The sequence below is a fragment of the Argopecten irradians genome, chromosome 11 (assembly GCF_041381155.1).
Source record: "Argopecten irradians isolate NY chromosome 11, Ai_NY, whole genome shotgun sequence".
NCBI classification, from domain to species: domain Eukaryota; kingdom Metazoa; phylum Mollusca; class Bivalvia; order Pectinida; family Pectinidae; genus Argopecten; species Argopecten irradians.
This window is the reverse complement of record NC_091144.1, coordinates 41950230-41962689: the sequence shown is the minus strand read 5'-3', so window position 1 is coordinate 41962689 and position 12460 is coordinate 41950230.

Sequence of the window (12460 nt, the reverse complement as noted above, 5' to 3'; positions counted from 1 at the left end):
CTTTCTATTTGTTTTTAATCCGGATTTATCTTTCAGATGATATTAAAGTTTTTTTGTCAGCGACATAAAATTCAAGAGTACTGACAAGAAACTAAAATATCATATAAAAAACTGCAAAACTAATCAATTACCACAACACTTCATAATTTGCATAATCCATTCACGATATGTGAAATCGAAAAGCGTTCCAAAGAAAACAAGATGCCCATGGGCCTTAACGGTCAACTGAGTTAGGATATAGAATTAAACAAAATTAAGACACTATATATATACTGGCCCTTGAAGTAAGTCAGTATTTTTAAAAATTTGTCTTTTTAAACTATGAAAAGTAATTGCTTCCATCAAACCTGTGAACTTTGATAATTTTTTTTGAAATTTTAAGTCGTTTTGACCCTGTTTGGCCCCGCCCTTTGGTCCCCCAGGGGTAAGCCGGGACCGATATGGATGTTAAAATATCTATATCTCAGACTAATAATTCTAATCAAGTTTGACTAATTTCCAATGAAAATTGAGCAAAAAATGCTCATAAATGTGTTTTACCTATATAAACTATAGTAAACTTGACCCCCTCCCGAGAGGGAAACACAAGGCCGCAGGGTCATATAATTCATAATTTTTGTGTCCCCTGCAACGCAAGGGCGACACTTATGTATCACTATGTCAGCGTCAGTGTCCGAGAAATGGTTTCCGTGCGGTAACTTAAATATTTATTGTCCGATTTCAACCAAATGGTATATTGTTTTATATCAATGAAATCTTGGATGAGCTTGATATTGGTCAAATCGGTCAATATTTACAAGAGTTACGGGACTTTGAAATCGTTAATGCAGATAAATCCATGGTTTCCGCTCAATAACTTATTTATTGTCCAATTTCAACCAAATTTAGTATATTGCTTTATATAAATGTAATAAGAGTTCGATAATGATCAAAATCCTTCAATATTTGCAAGAGTTACAGGACTTTAAATTTATGGTTTCTGCTCGATAACTTAAATATTTATTGTCTGATTTCAACCAAATTTAAGATTTTGTTTTATATCAATGAAATCGAGTTTGATAAAGGTCAAAATCGGTCAATATTTTGCAAGAGTTACTGGACTTTACAATTGTAAAAACAGATAAATCCATGGTTTCCGCTCGATAACTTAATTATTTATTAATAACTTGATAACTTAACTATTTTTTGTGATGCTGTGCAGGCGACACATCTACTTCCGTGGAATTCTTGTTGTAGAGGACCTTTCCATCTATGAAGAGTGGAGAAGAAGATTTTTGAAATTTTAGTCAATTTAACCCCTTTTGGCCCCTTCCACAGCTCCAATCAAAATTTTGATTGGCCTATTAATATACCTTAGAAGGTTTGTGCAAAATCTCATTGAAATTTGCTTCAGCAGTTTTGGAGAAGATGTTGAAAATGTAAATTGTTTAAAGACATATGACAGACGAGGACAAATAAAAGGCAATTAGAATAGGTCACTTGAGACTTTGTCTCATCAGGTGACCTAAACATTGATGGATTTGGGGGCAAAAAGGGCCCAAGTCTCATCAGGTCACCTAAACATTGATGGATTTGGGGGCCAAAAAGGGCCCAAGTCTCATCAGGTCACCTAAACATTGATGGATTTGGGGGCCAAAGAGGGCCCAAGTCTCATCAGGTGACCTAAACATTGATAGATTTGGGGGCCAAAGAGGGCCCAAGTCTCATCAGGTCACCTAAACATGAGGATGATGGCCAACTATTTGGGGCCATTTGGGGGATGATTTGGGGCCAAAAAGGGTCCAAGTCTCATCAGGTGACCTAAACATTGATGGATTTGGGGGCCAAAGAGGGCCAACTCATCAGGTACCCATGATGGATTGTCTCCCATCTCAGGTGACCTAAACATTGATGGATTTGGGGGCCAAAAAGGGCCCAAGTCTCATCAGGTGACCTAAACATTGATGGATTTGGGGGCCAAAGAGGGCCCAAGTCTCATCAGGTGACCTAAACATTGATGGATTTGGGGGCCAAAGAGGGCCCAAGTCTCATCAGGTCACCTAAACATTGATGGATTTGGGGGCCAAAGAGGGCCCAAGTCTCATCAGGTGACCTAAACATTGATGGATTTGAGGGCCAAAAAGGGCCCAAGTCTCATCAGGTCACCTAAACATTGATGGATTTGGGGGCCAAAAAGGGCAGAAGTCTCATCAGGTCACCTAAACATTGATGGATTTGGGGGCCAAAGAGGGCCCAAGTCTCATCAGGTCACCTAAACATTGATGGATTTGGGGGCCAAAAAGGGCCCAAGTCTCATCAGGTCACCTAAACATTGATGGATTTGGGGGCCAAAAAGGGCCCAAGTCTCATCAGGTCACCTAAACATTGATGGATTTGGGGGCCAAAGAGGGCCCAAGTCTCATCAGGTGACCTAAACATCGATGGATTTGGGGGCCAAAGAGGGCCCAAGTCTCATCAGTGACCTAAACATCGATGGATTTGGGGCCAAAGAGGGCCCAAGTCTCATCAGGTGACCTAAACATTGATGGATTGAGGGCCAAAGAGGGCCCAAGTCTCATCAGTGACCTAAACATTGATGGATTTGAGGGCCAAAGAGGGCCCAAGTCTCATCAGGTGACCTAAACATTGATGGATTTGGGGCCAAAAGGGCAAGTCTCATCAGGTACCTAAACATTGATGGATTTGGGCCAAAGAGGGCCCAAGTCTCATCAGGTGACCTAAACATTGATGGATTTGGGGCCAAAGAGGGCCCAAGTCTCATCAGGTGACCTAAACATTGATGGATTTGGGGGCCAAAGAGGGCCCAAGTCTCATCAGGTGACCTAAACATTGATGGATTTGGGGGCCAAAGAGGGCCCAAGTCTCATCAGGTGACCTAAACATTGATGGATTTGGGGGCCAAAGAGGGCCCAAGTCTCATCAGGTGACCTAAACATTGATGGATTTGGGGGCCAAAAAGGGCCCAAGTCTCATCAGGTGACCTAAACATTGATGGATTTGGGGGCCAAAAAGGGCCCAAGTCTCATCAGGTGACCTAAACATTGATGGATTTGGGGGCCAAAGAGGGCCCAAGTCTCATCAGGTGACCTAAACATTGATGGATTTGGGGGCCAAAGAGGGCCCAAGTCTCATCAGGTGACCTAAACATTGATGGATTTGGGGGCCAAAGAGGGCCCAAGTCTCATCAGGTGACCTAAACATTGATGGATTTGGGGGCCAAAAAGGGCCCAAGTCTCATCAGGTCACCTAAACATTGATGGATTTGGGGGCCAAAAAGGGCCCAAGTCTCATCAGGTGACCTAAACATTGATGGATTTGGGGGCCAAAGAGGGCCCAAGTCTCATCAGGTGACCTAAACATTGATGGATTTGGGGGCCAAAAGAGGGCCCAAGTCTCATCAGGTCACCTAAACATTGATGGATTTGGGGGCCAAAGAGGGCCCAAGTCTCATCAGGCACCTAAACATTGATGGATTTGGGGGCCAAAAAGGGCCCAAGTCTCATCAGGTCACCTAAACATTGATGGATTTGGGGGCCAAAAAGGGCCCAAGTCTCATCAGGTCACCTAAACATTGATGGATTTTGGGGCCAAAAAGGGCCCAAGTCTCATCAGGTGACCTAAACATTGATGGATTTGGGGGCCAAAAAGGGCCCAAGTCTCATCAGGTCACCTAAACATTGATGGATTTGGGGGCCAAAAAGGGCCAAGTCTCATCAGGTCACCTAAACATTGATGGATTTGGGGGCCAAAGAGGGCCCAAGTCTCATCAGGTCACCTAAACATTGATGGATTTGGGGGGCCAAAGGGCCCAAGTCTCATCAGGTCACCTAAACATTGATGGATTTGGGGCCAAAAAGGGCCCAAGTCTCATCAGGTGACCTAAACATTGATGGATTTCAGGGCCCAAGTAAAGGTGGCAAGTCTCATCAGGTCAGGGTGACCTAAACATTGATGGATTTGGGGGCCAAAAAGGGCCCAAGTCTCATCAGGTCACCTAAACATTGATGGATTTGGGGGCCAAAAAGGGCCCAAGTCTCATCAGGTGGACCTAAACATTGATGGATTTGGGGGCCAAATGAGGGCCCAAGTCTCATCAGGTGTCACCTAAACATTGATGGATTTGGGGGCCAAAGAGGGCCCAAGTCTCATCAGGTCACCTAAACATTGATGGATTTGGGGGCCAAAGAGGGCCCAAGTCTCATCAGGTGACCTAAACATTGATGGATTTGGGGGGCCAAAAAGGGCCCAAGTCTCATCAGGTGACCTAAACATTGATGGATTTGGGGGCCAAAAAGGGCCAAAGTCTCATCAGGTCACCTAAACATTGATGGATTTGGGGGCCAAAAAGGGCCCAAGTCTCATCAGGTCACCTAAACATTGATGGATTTGGGGGCCAAAGAGGGCCCAAAGTCTCCATCGGTCACCTAAACATTGATGGATTTGGGGGGCCCAAAAAGGGCCCAAGTCTCATCAGGTGACCTAAACATTGATGGATTTGGGGCCAAAGAGGGCCCAAGTCTCATCAGGTCACCTAAACATTGATGGATTTGGGGGCCAAAGAGGGCCCAAGTCCTCATACAGGTCACCTCATTGATGGAATTGGGGGCCAAAAAGGGCCCAAGTCTCATCAGGTCACCTAAACATTGATGGATTTGGGGGCCAAAAAGGGCCCAAGTCTCATCAGGTCACCTAAACATTGAATGGATTTGGGGGCCAAAGAGGGCCCAAGTCTCATCAGGTGACCTAAACATTGATGGATTTTGGGGGCCATAAAGGGGCCCGAAGTCTCATCAGGTGACCCCTAAACATTGATGAATGATTTGGGGGCCAAAAAGGGCCCAAGTCTCATCAGGTGACCTAAACATTGATGGATTTGGGGGCCAAAAAGGGCCCAAGTCTCATCAGGTGACCTAAACATTGATGGAACTTTGGGGGCCAAAGAGGGCCCAAGTCCTCATCAGTGACCTAAACATTGATGGATTTGGGGGCCAAAGAGGGCCCAAGTCTCATCAGGTGACCTAAACATTGATGGAACTTGGGGGCCAAAGAGGGCCCAAGTCTCATCAGGTTGACCTAAACATTGATGGATTTGAGGCCAAAGAAGGGCCCAAGTCTCATCAGGTGAGATCCTCTACAACATTGATGGATTTTGGGGGCCAAAGAGTGGCGCCAAGAGTCTCATCAGGTGACCTAAACGATTGATAGGATTTGGGGGCCAAAGAGGGCCCAAGTCTCACTCAAGTGTCAGGACAACCTAACACATGATGAGATTTGGGGGCCAAAAGAGGGCCCAGAATGTCTCATCAGGTGGACCTAAACATTGATAGATTTGGTGGGGCCAAAGAAAGGGGTCCCTTAATGGTCTTGAGGATTTGGGTTGCATCAGGAAGTGACCTAAACCTATTGATGGATTTGGGGGCCAAAAATGGGCCAAAGGTCTCATCAGGTTGACCCTAAACGCTAATTGATGGATTTGGGGGCCAAAAGAGGGCCCACAGTCTCAGTCAGGTCAGGTGAACCTGTAAACATTGATGGGATTTGGGGGCCAAAGAGGGCCCAAGTCTCATCACAGGTCACCTAAACCTAAAGGGCCCAAGTTCATCAGACTACCGTAAGACATTGATTTTGGGGCCAAAAAGGGCCCAAGATCTCATCAGGTCACCTAAACATTGATGGATTTGGGGGCCAAAGAGGGCCCAAGTCTCATCAGGTCACCTAAACATTGATGGATTTGAAGGCCAAAGAGGGCCCAAGTCTCATCAGGTCACCTAAACATATGAAGGATTTGGGGGGGGGGGGGGGGGCCAAAGAGGGCCCAAGTCTCATCAGGTCACCTAAACATTGATGGATTTTGGGGTCCAAAGAGGGCCCCATGTCTCATCAGGTCACCTAAACAATTGAGGATTTGGGGGCCAAAGAGGGCCCAAGTCTCATCAGGTCACCTAAACATTGATGGATTTGGGGGCCAAAACAGGGCCCAAGTCTCATCAGGTCACCTAAACATTGATGGATTTGGGGGCCAAAAAGGGCCCAAGTCTCATCAGGTCACCTAAACATTGATGGATTTGGGGGCCAAAGAGGGCCCAAGTCTCATCAGGTGACCTAAACATTGATGGATTTGGGGGCCAAAAAGGGCCCAAGTCTCATCAGGTCACCTAAACATTGATGGATTTGGGGGCCAAAAAGGGCCCAAGTCTCATCAGGTCACCTAAACATTGATGGATTTGGGGGCCAAAAAGGGGCCCAAGTCTCATCAGGTCACCTAAACATTGATGGATTTGGGGGCCAAAGAGGGCCCAAGTCTCATCAGGTCACCTAAACATTGATGGATTTGGGGGCCAAAAAGGGCCCAAGTCTCATCAGGTCACCTAAACATTGATGGATTTGGGGGCCAAAGAGGGCCCAAGTCTCATCAGGTGACCTAAACATTGATGGATTTGGGGGCCAAAAAGGGCCCAAGTCTCATCAGGTCACCTAAACATTGATGGATTTGGGGGCCAAAAAGGGCCCAAGTCTCATCAGGTCACCTAAACATTGATGGATTTGGGGGCCAAAGAGGGCCCAAGTCTCATCAGGTCACCTAAACATTGATGGATTTGGGGGCCAAAGAGGGCCCAAGTCTCATCAGGTGACCTAAACATTGATGGATTTGGGGGCCAAAAAGGCCCAAGTCTCATCAGGTGACCTAAACATTGAAATGGGATTTGGGGGCCAAAAAGGGCCCAAGTCTCATCAGGTGACCTAAACATTGATGGATTTGGGGGCCAAAAAGGGCCCAAGTCTCATCAGGTACCTAAACATTGATGGATTTGGGGCAAAAGGGCCAAGTCTCATCAGTACCTAAACATTGATGGATTTGGGGGTCAAAAGGCCAGGGCCCAAACATGTGGATCTCAAAAGGCCCAATCTCATCAGGTCACCTAAACATTGATGGATTTGGGGGCCAAAGAGGCCCAAGTCTCATCAGGTCACCTAAACATTGATGGATTTGAGGGCCAAAGAGGGCCCAAGTCTCATCAGGTGACCTAAACATTGATGGATTTGGGGGCCAAAGAGAGGGCCCAAATCTCATCAGGTAACCTAAACATTGATGGAATTTGGGGCCAAAGAGGGCCCAAGTCTCATCAGGTCACCTAAACATTGATGGATTTGGGGGCCAAAGAGGGCCCAAATCTCATCAGGTCACCTAAACATTGATGGATTTGGAGGCCAAAAGGGCCCAAGTCTCATCAGGTCACCTAAACATTGATGGATTTGGAGGGCCAAAAGAGGCCCAAGTCTCATCAGGTGACCTAAACATCGATGGATTTGGGGGCCAAAAGGGCCCAAGTCTCATCAGGTGACCTAAACATTGATGGATTTGGGGGCCAAAGAGGGCCCATGTCTCATCAGGTCACCTAAACAATGATGGATTTGGGGGCCAAAAAGGGCCCAAGTCTCATCAGGTGACCTAAACATTGTTGGATTTGGGGGCCAAAGAGGGCCCAAGTCTCATCAGGTGACCTAAACATTGATGGATTTGGGGGCCTAAAAGGGCCCAAGTGTCATCAGGTCACCTAAACATTGATGGATTTGGGGGCCAAAAAGGGCCCAAGTCTCATCAGGTGACCTAAACATTGATGGATTTGGGGGCCAAAAAGGGCCCAAGTCTCATCAGGTCACCTAAACATTGATGGATTTGGGGGCCAAAAAGGGCCCAAGTCTCATCAGGTCACCTTAACATCGATGGATTTGGGAAACCACACATAGAATACATATACAGTAATTAAATTTTCATTATATCCCTGTTTTGACAACTCTTGTTTGTGTGCGTGTCTGTGTGTGAGAAAGAGTTCCTTTTGATCCCCGCTCCACAAATAATTCATTCTGGCTTTAGTCAAGTGTCTGAAAAGGTTATTTTAAGGTGTACCAAGAAAATTTGAGGCATGGTCTTTTTGGAGAAATGTTAAATCCAGAAAAAAATCTTTACAATCGTATTAGTATACCTACTTTACTTCTGTATCATTCATACAACACTCTTGTATATTTCTTATGTAATGTTACTGTACACATTATAATATACACACAAGTATTAGCTTCCCAAAAAGCTTAGAAGGCTACCATACAGCATTATTTATTAGGAAGCAATTATAGGAAAGCTTGACGAATTGTTCTGTTCACAGTTAGCTGCCATAGTTCTTATGACAATTCATTTTTGAAGACTGATAATTTAAATGCTTTCACATTCAATGTAATAAATAATCAACTTCATGATATTCATGAAAGGGCCACTAGGCTACCATTCCGAAACAAAAAATAAAAGTTTCTTTAAAACAATTATAACATAATATGTCCAAAGATGAGGTTACAACACCAAACAAGTTGAAGTTTTGCCGTCTGGCGCAGAAATAGTCAACTAACGCGTTGTAATTATGAAGACGTCGGGAACCATAATACGACCTGCGTTATAAAAACGTTTTGTTTATTTTAATAAAGTTGTTCAGAAGGTGCTGTGGGGCTTTTCCTAATGCTAAAGCAGTACTGATATACATGTACATGTAGTTAGACAAGTTGGTGTAATACATAGAAACAAGCATAACATTTCGGTAAAAACTACTTTACTTAAGCGCATACAGTTGCACTAATTGAAATATCACCGAAGTAAAGCCTAACTTTGTTTCAGCATCTATATATAGATGCTCCACACGCTCCCGACATTGTAAACAAAACTCTGCAAATCACCAAACTTATACAATCCCGACATCTCGGAGTAATTTCCGTCAATTTCTCCGAGGGGATCCGATTGAGAACTTATATTCTATTCAGTACGTGTAGCGCCGCCTTGTGTGATTTCTGAGAATAATGTCCGACAACCAGAAGCAAGAGGCCCATGGGCCTTAGCGGTCACCTGAGTTCGGATACAGAATGAAACAAAGACACAAAAACACTATATATAGGCCCATCAGGCCCTTGAAACCAGTCAGTGATTTTATAACTGACTTTTCAATCTATGAAGAGTATCTGGTTCCATCAAGTCTGTGAATTCAGAAGATTTTTTTTTCTTATTTTAGTCATTTTTACCCCTTCTGGCCCCGCCCATCTACCCCTGGAGGTTGGCCAGGACCAATGTGGATATGATGCTAAAATGCTATCACAGGGTAATAATTCTAACCAAGTTTGACCTGTTGAAAATTAAGCAAATAATGCTCATAACTGTGTTTTTCCAATATCCATTAAAATAGATTTGACCCCTAATCAGGGTAAAGTCTGAGATGCCAGGGCCATGAAATTCACAATTTTTGTACAGGGCCTTAAAAAGACCTTCCAATCTATGAAGAGTATTTGGTTCCATCAAATTTGTAAATTCAGAAGGAGACTTTTGAAATTTTAGGCATTTTGACCAATTTTGGCCCCACCCTCTGGCCCCTGGGGGTCGGCCAGGACCAATATGGATATGATGTTAAAATGCTATCTCAGGCTAATAATTCCAACAAAGTTTGACTCATTTCCTATTACAAATGACCAAATAATGCTCAAAAATGTCTTTTCCCTATATAAACTATAGTAAACTTGACCCCCTCCCCCAGGGGGGAACGTGAGACCCCAGGGTCATATAATACACAATTTTTGTAAAGGACCTTTTAATCTATGAAGAGTATTTGATTCTACCATTTCTGGAATTTCAGAAGAAGATTTTTGAAGTTTTAGCCTATTTGAACCCTTTTGGCCCCACCCCTCTGGCCCCTGGGGGTCAGTCGTGGAAAAATTATTAATATGATTCAATGGCCATCTCATACTGATAATTCTGACAACATTTGACTTATTTCCTATTACAAATGACCAAATAATGCTCAAAAATGTCTTTTCCCTATATAAACTATAGCAAACTTGACCCCCTCCCCAGGGGAAAACGTGAGACCCCAGGGTCATATAATTCACAATTTTTGTAAAGGACCTCAAGACCTTTCAATCTATGAAGAGTATTTGATTCTACCATTTCTGGAATTTCAGAAGAAGATTTTTAAAGTTTTAGCCTATTTGACCACTTTTGGCCCCACCCCTCAGGCCCCTGGGGGGCTGGGACCATATAATTCACAATTTTGGTTGACCTTTGGCTATGGAAGGTTTCTGCAAAATTTCAACAAATTTGGTTCAGTAGTTTTGGAGAAGAAGTTGAAAAAATAAATTGTTTATCGCCATACGACGGAGGACGGAGGACGGAGGACGGACGACGGAGGACAAAAGGCGATTAGAATAGGTCACTTGAAACTTCCTCTCAGGTGACCAAAAAGACATTCGGACTTCTCTGGGTTTATCAAATGATAATTTGTTTGCAATAATTTCCCCACTGGTACCCCTTACACACATGAAATCTTCAACAAGTAACCAAACAACACACATAAATCGTTTTGGCCAGCCAATCAAAGTGAACAGACTATTTATAGCCATGTGAAACTAACAACATGGCAGGCAAAGCGACCGATTCTAAAAGCTACCATCCCAGGATGGTAGCAAAAATTTTTTATTTTTCTCCTGGTAAGATTTGAACCCACATGCATAACACTTACCATTGCTCTGGAGTCTACTGTCTACACTACACCACTGGATCAGTTGTCAACTTATTGGAAAACAAATCTTTACAAATTTACTATGGCTTCAAAATTAATCCACCTTTGAATTATGATGTAAACTAAAAGCTTAAGTAATCTGCTAATAAGTGTTAAGATATAAATTGTGCGCTTAATGTCTTGTTTCTGGGGCTCATAGATTGATAAACCATACTATACATGTATGTGAAAGGGAGATAATTTGATAATGTGTATATTTGTATTTATTGGTCAATGAAGTAATATAAAGGTATTTTCCATATGACACTGGATCCTTATAGACATATGTATGTAGGATACGAATTACTTAAGATAGTAAATATAGGGCAAAGAAGTCATTCTAACAGTGTGGACAAAAGATTGTCGAACACAAGAAGAACAAATAAAATTACATGTTAAGGATGGTCATGGACGTACACAGAATATATTCTATATGTGTTCCCTGTTTATGTTTTTGTGTACATCCATGACCATCCTTAACATGTAATTTTATTTGTTCTTCTTGTGTCTTGACAAAGTGGCAGATCGCCTCGAAAATTCGACAATCTTTTGTCCACACTGTTAGAATGACTTGTTTGCCCTATATTTATCTCTATATATATATAACAACAATGCAGCAGCCAATCAGGGTTTAAACAGGATTGTGTATTAAAGGACTTCAAAGCGATTCCACCCTCGTAACATCGTATCGTGAGATCACTTTTCACATTTTCTGTTTTTTTAAATGATTCAGTCGGGTATCTATGGTTCCATGATTCCAAGAGTACATTAGCGTCTAACGACATTAGATATCAGCTGGAATTCGTCTGATTTTTCCTTTTTGAAATGCAACAACGCTCCAATCTGTTTGCTCAAATGAATGACTTTGACCTTCATTCAAGGTCAGTGGGGTCAAATAGTGTTATTCGTAAAACAAGTTCTTGTGAATAACTATGAGCCACAGAAAGCTGATATAACTAAACAGGCCAAAACATGTCCTAAAGCTGTGACCACTTACTAGTCATATTTAAAAGATTTTAGCCTATTCCACCCATGTGACCTTAAATGAAGGTCAAGGTATTTCATTTGAACAAACTTAGTATTTAGCCTTTTATCCCAGCATACAATAAATATCAGAACTCTAGGCCTCCAAACTATGTACCCTAGGCCTTTCGGTTATTGAGAAGAAGTCCTTTGGATGAAAAGCTTACGCACATCAGATGGCACAAGATGACGGACGATGCACGGTGACAATAGGTCATACTGATCCTTTACAATGCTGTGACAGCCATCTTGGATTTCAAGACTGACCCAAAAATTAACAAGACTTCTTCAGGACCATGTTAGGATAATTTCAGAAAAGTTTCAGCGAAACTACATCAATAGAACTTAATTAAGAAAAAGTTTAGCCCTTCGGGTCAGATGAGCTAAAAACCTGATGTTTCAGTGATAGACCATTGTGAGCAGAGTGATAAAGAATGGAAAGTAGAGGAATGTTAAAACTCTTGACAAATCTCCGAGATTTTGTATTATTTTATATCATACAATTCAGCACATAATGGCATATGACCATTCACCACACAACCTTTTAATAATGAAATCACTAGTGTCACTGTTTTACTGCTGTTGATAATGAAATCACTAGTGTCACTGTTTTACTCTTGTTGATAATGAAATCGCTAGTGTCACAGTTTTACTCTTGTTGATAATGAAATCACGAGTGTCACTGTTTTACTGCTGTTGATAATGAAATCACTAGTGTCATTGTTTTACTATTGTTGATAATGAAATCACTAGTGTCACTGTTTTACTCTTGTTGATAATGAAATCACTAGTGTCACTGTTTTACTATTGTTGATAATGAAATCACTAGTGTCACTGTTTTACTATTGTTG